Raw genomic sequence first — 6,500 nt, 5'->3', positions numbered from 1 at the left:
AGTATATTGTACCCACACACGGTCAATTTGGCCACAAAACGTGGCGGCAACTAAGCGCTTTACACTCAACGGACTTACAACAGATCCCAAAGATGCTAAACAAACATGCCACCTCACGGCATAAATGTGCAACACGAATATGATTGCTGATTTGCAACGGTAAAGCTACGAAACAGCCGAACCAATCGCTGGAACCCTCCAAAATGAAGGAAAAATAAGTTCATTCATGGACACACACAGATCAACATTCCCTCGAACATCTCAACAGGTGGCTGCACCCGGCTCAAATGTGCACCCCGTGTTCGTCACGCCTTTCTCAGTCCCAAAACACTCGGTGCTTGTGAATCGAGAACAAAACAGGAAGTAACGGTGAGCAGTTACCCTGGAAACGAACCCGTAGTGAGAAGATAGAAACTTTCTAACATTTTCTATTTGAAATGCTGTCCGTACATGACAATATTCTTCATTCTACATACATTAGGAGGCAATAACAAAATAATAACGCACAGACACTAAGGGAACTAACTTTAATCAGATTACTGGTTTGGAAAAATGAACGTGTTGGATTGCTCGTTACTGTAAAAAGAAATCAGATTACAGTAACGCCTTACAACTCTGCTTATGAATGAATTGAATACATCAGCATTAAAAGTTAATGTTTTATAACTTGGTGATAGATACTTATATTGCTATAAAAAGAGTACATTATAAGTACGGTAATGATTTATTGGTGTTTGCATACAGTAAGTGGACTACACGTAGGTTCCTCTTTATCTCACTCTGTGCTTCACTGCTGCTTTCTCTGTCATCTACGCACACTCGCACAGTGTGTAACCTGGAGTTTTAGAAGCAAAAAACACAGCTTGAGCATTGAACATACATTTTTATAGGTGAGACTCTTTATTGGGGTAAGTGAATTTTTTGTTACAATCTTACATTGTATTTACGACAAGTGCACAGCACTGTAAACTGGTTAAATGTACCTTATTTTTTGTTTTCTCACTATAGTTAAGGAGTCATCCAGAGTGGAACTGGAAATATTACAATGTTTTGTAGAGTTTTGATGGTTTTTCAAGCCAAAATACGCAACGTGGTTGCCACCCTGACCCTGCTGAGCAATGCGGCTACTTTGTTGATGGGAGGTACGGCATTTACTTTTACTGGTTTACAAAATAGGTAAAGGTTTTTTAGTCCGATTATCACTTTGTACTGCAAGTCAAAAAGTTCTTTTACTGATTATTGAATTCAAGTTAGGTTAAATATATTCAAATTTCCAGGATAAATCATAGAAGTGGTATTAACTACAGTGGTGCTTATACTTTGTGCTCGTGTAATAACTTTGTTAGCCCTTTTCTGCACAAATTGTTTTTCTTACATTTTTTTTTTTTTTTTTTAATATTATAAATTACATACACATTGCATTATAATGCATTACATATTAAAATGGACAGTGGTCTCAAACCTGCGGACTGGGGGCCCAATTATGGCCCGTGGGACAATAATTTGCCCATTTGGCATCCAATTGTATTAATGGCGTCATGTATCTTAAAATGTTCAATTTAAAAAAAAAAAAAAATTTTTTTGAATGAAATATTTTAAGGATCAATTGGGGGAATAAATTAATTATTTAAATAGTAATAATTGAAGAATTTAGAAAAAAACGCAAATTAAAAAGTAATGAGTAATAATTTAAAAAAAATTAATTTTAAAAAATGCAACTTAAAATCTCTGAAATAAAACAAATGTGTGTATTGGACGTCTATTGCCGTCAATAGGTGCTTTCAACATCCATTTCCCTCAGTGGTGGATGAAGTACTTACTTACTTTTTAAAAAAAAAAATTGAAGTAAAAGTACAAATACAGTTGAATAAAAAAATTACTTAAGTACACGTAGCTTAATGGCGGATTGCAAGCAATTATCAGGTGCATCCCGCCGCCTATTGTACAAGAGTGTGGTGGTTTTTAATTGGTCAATATCTTTTTCACCTGCCTAATCTCGCTTGAACTTGTGTTGCTGTCTCTAATGCAATATAGTTGCGGGCTTATCGATTGCACCAGAGGCATGAAAACGAAACTATCAATTCACAATGAGGAAAAAAGTAAACAAACAAAACTAACATCTAACGCAGGCGACAATATGAAAAGTAGTAGAGTAAAAAGTACCTGCTGTAAAATGTAGTGAAGTAAAAGTAAAAAGTCCCACTTCATATTTGTACTTAAGTACTGATACATAAAAACGTACGTACTGTGAGTAAAGTAACAAAATACTGTTATGTTCCACCACTGATTTCCCTCATTCAATAACTACCACAACACGTACTCTGTGACCTGAGCTGGCAGTGAATAAGTCAAGCTAATGCTAAATTTTGAATAGATGACCACCGTCCCTGCAAGCATAGGCGGAGTTTGACTTTTGGGGTAGAGGGGGCACAACATGTTGATGACCCCGAAACGCAGTGTCAGTAATACAATTAACTTACAAGAATATTTATAATACGTAATAAGTTGACAATGAGCGTTTTTTTGTTTCCCATAATTCACGAGGGGAATTCCAAATCAGGCTGCTTAGGCAATACTTTCCGCCAAGATCGACATCCATTGAATATGGTACGCCCGCCGGTGTCGTGCCAATGTAGTTACCCCAGTCAAGAATTGAAGCAACTTTTTTGATTGAAGTAATGTTGATTTGTGTTTGGGCCACATTTTGGCTAGGGCATTTTTTTCTTTATTATTCCATCAAAAAATAAGTTGCTTTAAAAATGTATTTTCCAAAAGAACTCAGTCAAAAAATAAGTTGCTTTAAAAAGTGTATTTTAAAAATGAAAAATCACTTCAATCAAAAAAAAAAAAAAAAAAAAAAAAAAATTTCAATCATAGAAAAAATTTCTGAATGTGAAAAAATATTTCAGATTAAGAAATTTGCATTTGAACACTTGATTTTTCATTCAAACATTTTTCTTTGAGGCAATCCATTTTGTGTTTGGACCATATTATGGGTAGGAAATTTGTGTCTAAATCATTCAATCCCCATAAAAGTTGCTTCAATTAAAAAAATATTTTCAATCAAAGAAAAAAAATATCATTTTAAAAATAAAATTGCCCCTCCCCTAATTAAAAACAAAAAATATATATATGCAAAGCAAATGACTAAGTTCCTAGTCACATGATCTGTTCGAAAAATAATTTTGACCCATTATAAAATTCTATTTTTTTGTTCATTTAATTAATTTTTGTTGCAATTTTATTGCTTAACAACTTTTATATATATAGGAATGTCAATTACACGCAATGACACTTTTCGGCCACCAGGGGGGCCTGCCCCTCCCTTAAAATCCGCTTATGCCTGAAAAGATTAATTAAACATCTGGTTTTCACTCATCATTGTCCAATTTGTGGTCGGCCAGGGCCTCTGCTCAGTTTGTGGGGTAACGAGGCCCAATTTATTGACGGCTGCAGACATTGGACCCTGAAACCTGATGTTTTCATCCCGCGCTTGGACCAACTCACCACCTGTCTCCACCTCAAGTTCAAGGTCCTTGACCTTTGATTATAAATTTGTGTCAATTGACACATTTAAATGCCAAAATGTTTTCATTTATATCAAGGTTCCAGTTCGCTCACCGTGGACTGCCTTTATGTACCGCCATCCACGGATGCCGTGTGCTAGTTTAGGTTTAGGGGGCCAGGAGGGTGCAGTGGTGGTCTGGTTGTTGGGCTCCAGGTGGACTACAGCCTCTGTCGATCTCCCTCCAAATGAATGGCATTTGCTCTGTGTGACGTGGTCGCACACTGAAGATAGGCCCACGCTGTACATCAATGGAAACCAGGTGGAACTCACGGCAGGTAACTACAAAGCGAAGTGTACAATTCTGGTGCGTTACAGTCCTGTTATCAAATCAATGAATTAATGTTCTGTAAATTCTAGACACAACACTCAAAAAGGACATTAAAATTTCTTCGCTTATTCATTTAGACTTAGCAATTTTTTAAACTTAGCAATTTTGTTAATCAGCAAAAATAAGCTGCAGGAAAATATTTGTGTGCATTTAACATACCTGTCAACCCGAGGCCGTTGGCAATCTTACAAATAGTGACGTATGCCCTTACAAATTGGTGACTAATCTTACAACGTTGTATATAGCGTGCAATATGAAACAAAAATAAAACATTTTTAAAATAATATGAATTTATTGGTAATATTGTTACATATAACCTAGTGCAATCAAAAAATCAATATCTTCAGCTACATCATGATTACTAACATTTAACAGTGACTTTTGTTATAATTGTATGTAGCACTTTTGGCAATTTCTATCATGTCTTGATGGCTGCACTTGAGCTCGCAATTCACTTTGACCTGAAGGTAGTTCGTTAGTGTTTTCAATTATAATTTTAAAAGATCAATTGATAAAATTAACTTACTGATGCAATCTTTGCGTCAGGGAACATTTCTTTTGCTAATTCTGAGAAGTGATTAGCAATAGTTGCGGGCAAATTGTGCTCGGCAACAAATTGGCAGAATGAAATCTCCGCTTTCGTCACTTTTCATTCTGCAGATTTCATCTTTATGAACAGTGTTGTTAATCATACTTTTAAAAAGTAATTAATTAGTTACATACATTATTAACTCAGTTACCTGAAGGTAAGAGTAATTAGTTACTGGGCAAAGTAACTGGTGTTACCTTTCATGTCCCCCCCCCCCCATTTAAATAAATAAATAAATAAAACATAGTAACCTTTGCTATGTTTGGAAATCGTTTAATGTTGTGAATCAACTGTTAAAGTTGTTAAAATTGCTACCGTTTTTGCATTTGTTCCCTTTGTCTACTTTCGACATGTTAAAGTTTTAAAACTGTTTCATCATTTAAACACAGATTCAAGTCAAGATTTTGCCGATTTAGGAGTATTTTAGATTAAAAGTTACTTAAGTTTGCTAGGAAGGTTCACTACAACAGAACCTTTCTGAGAAGTCTACTGCTTCAAAATGGCGGCTGTTTATTAATGCCGCCGTCTGTTATTTCGCATGTAGTTCTATAAGAATTTGATATCTAGGCGTAGATTGTAGTCTGTCGGCTACAGTCAGGAAATATTGGAGCCACCTAGCCTAGCATCGCGTTTGCTACAGCGTCACAACACTCTTCTCTCTCAGTGTCTCTGACTTTTCTCGCGTCATTCAACCAAAGTATTAACGCACATTGTCTCGTTGCTGAAATCCGAAGAAGAAAAAAAAACGCACGAAAAACGTACGGATCTTGAACGTACGGCGTACACATTTAAAAATCAGTGCTCACTTGTGCAAATTACGCCGAAACTGTACAACTTGACAGGCCATTATAAATGAGAATTTGGGGTGGGATTTAATAATAATTTCTTCATCCCACTCCCTTTCAGGCATTTTTGTTTTGTCTGTTACTTGCAAAGGTGGGTAGAGTAGCCAAAAATTATACTGACGTATGAGTAGGGTTATTCCAGATAATGTTGCTCAAGTAAAAGTAGTCTTCCAAAAATTTACTCAAGTACAAGTAAAAAAAAAAGTATTTATTGAAAAGAATACTCAAGTTATGAGTAACATTGTGAGTAATTGCTTACAAGGTAATTTTTTTTTTAAATAATGCAATTTTTTTTATTCTTAGCAGGTCATCTATATGAACTGTTATTTTTGTACTGTACTATAACCGATTACATGACCATATTAAGCGAAAAGATGACACAACAATCGTCAAAATCAGACCAGAACAACACTTGAAACATCATCCATACTTTAATCTTAAAACTTTAGTAACCGTTTTATCTTAATTGTGCCTTATTCAGGTGACGATGTCAACCATTAGTTTTTTGGGGCCACATTATACAGTATTTGATACAGTATTTGGAACCACTTTTAGAATAGTTTTGATTCCTTATTCCCCACATTATGCACTGTCGAGTGATAAAAATTACTGAAAATAATTTTCTTGTGGAAAAAAAAACAAAAAAATATATATCACCTGTCCAAAGACCATGAGCACCCTCTAATGGATAAAAAAAAAATCATTTTAACCTTTGATTGGTATAGTCGAGAATGTGGTTATTGTTGCGACGTCTCGTTGGTGAAAATTAGAGAGCCTCTGTCGGCATCTCTGGCAAAAATAGAGTCGATATGTAGAATAAAAAGGAAAAATGGAACGACTAGCTTAGCCCAAAGTAGCGGTGTAAGAGTAGCGTTTCTTCTTCACAAATCTACTCAAGTAAAAGTAAAATGTAATGTTCTGTAAAACTACTCTAAGAAGTACATTTTTTCTCAAAAACTTACTCAAATAAGTATAACGGAGTAAATATAACGCGTTACTATCCATGTCTGGTTACTTGTAATGTAAAGCAGTTAAAAGCTGATGAACTGTGCTTGTCAAAATTAACGCAACTTTCTGAAATTATTATATATATATATATTTTTTAAATCTGGCATTTAACCAAGGTTATATAAAATATATCCACTGTATATTTGCCCCCCTCCCACAAAT

General features: G+C 35.0%; 1 protein-coding gene across 6 annotated transcripts in view; it reads right to left on the bottom strand.

The window, feature by feature from the left end:
• il2rga (interleukin 2 receptor, gamma a) overlaps positions 1-6,500 on the bottom strand; it is a 113,404-nt gene that overhangs the window by 84,764 nt on the left and 22,140 nt on the right. For 4 of the 6 annotated variants that reach the window (XM_057820309.1, XM_057820310.1, XM_057820311.1 and 1 more), the window contains one exon: positions 3,622-3,847. The exons of the other annotated variants lie outside the window; for them this stretch is intronic. The gene's annotated coding sequence lies outside the window, so the exon portion shown is untranslated. The remainder of the gene's footprint in view (positions 1-3,621; positions 3,848-6,500) is intronic. 6 annotated transcript variants of the gene reach the window in all.

The sequence above is a fragment of the Corythoichthys intestinalis genome, chromosome 18 (genome assembly GCF_030265065.1).
Source record: "Corythoichthys intestinalis isolate RoL2023-P3 chromosome 18, ASM3026506v1, whole genome shotgun sequence".
Taxonomy (NCBI): Eukaryota; Metazoa; Chordata; class Actinopteri; order Syngnathiformes; family Syngnathidae; genus Corythoichthys; species Corythoichthys intestinalis.
This window is presented reverse-complemented; position numbering and strand designations above follow the sequence as displayed.